Consider the following 403-nt stretch of genomic DNA (forward strand, 5'->3'; position numbering starts at 1 on the left):
TTGTTATATACATCAGATGAATGCGACGACACAGTGGTTAATGTTAGAGAAAGAGGATGATCATGACTGATCACCTGTGGTGAAGAACAGGTCAGAGGTCAGGGGTCAGAGGTCAGGGGTCAGGGGTCAGTCTATGGAACTGAAAATGTGTTGATTTATGATAAATCACTTGATGGTTGTTTATTCTGTTTATATAATGTGTGTCTATCAGTGTGTGTTGTATATGTGTGGATGCATGTTTATCTGTACTCGTGTTGTTACTGTAACTAGCTGCTGATTTATGGCTCGTTCACTCTGCTGCTGCAGGAATAATAATCTCCATCTTACTGGAACAACAAGAGACCAGTTCATTCACATTGAACTGAGACACAGTCTCTGAGCTGCAGACCTGAAGTCCCCCCCC

The sequence above is a fragment of the Seriola lalandi genome, unplaced genomic scaffold (genome assembly GCF_002814215.2).
Source record: "Seriola lalandi dorsalis isolate HSWRI2012SDOR001 ecotype SW California unplaced genomic scaffold, Sedor1 jcf7180002049817, whole genome shotgun sequence".
NCBI lineage: Eukaryota > Metazoa > Chordata > Actinopteri > Carangiformes > Carangidae > Seriola > Seriola lalandi.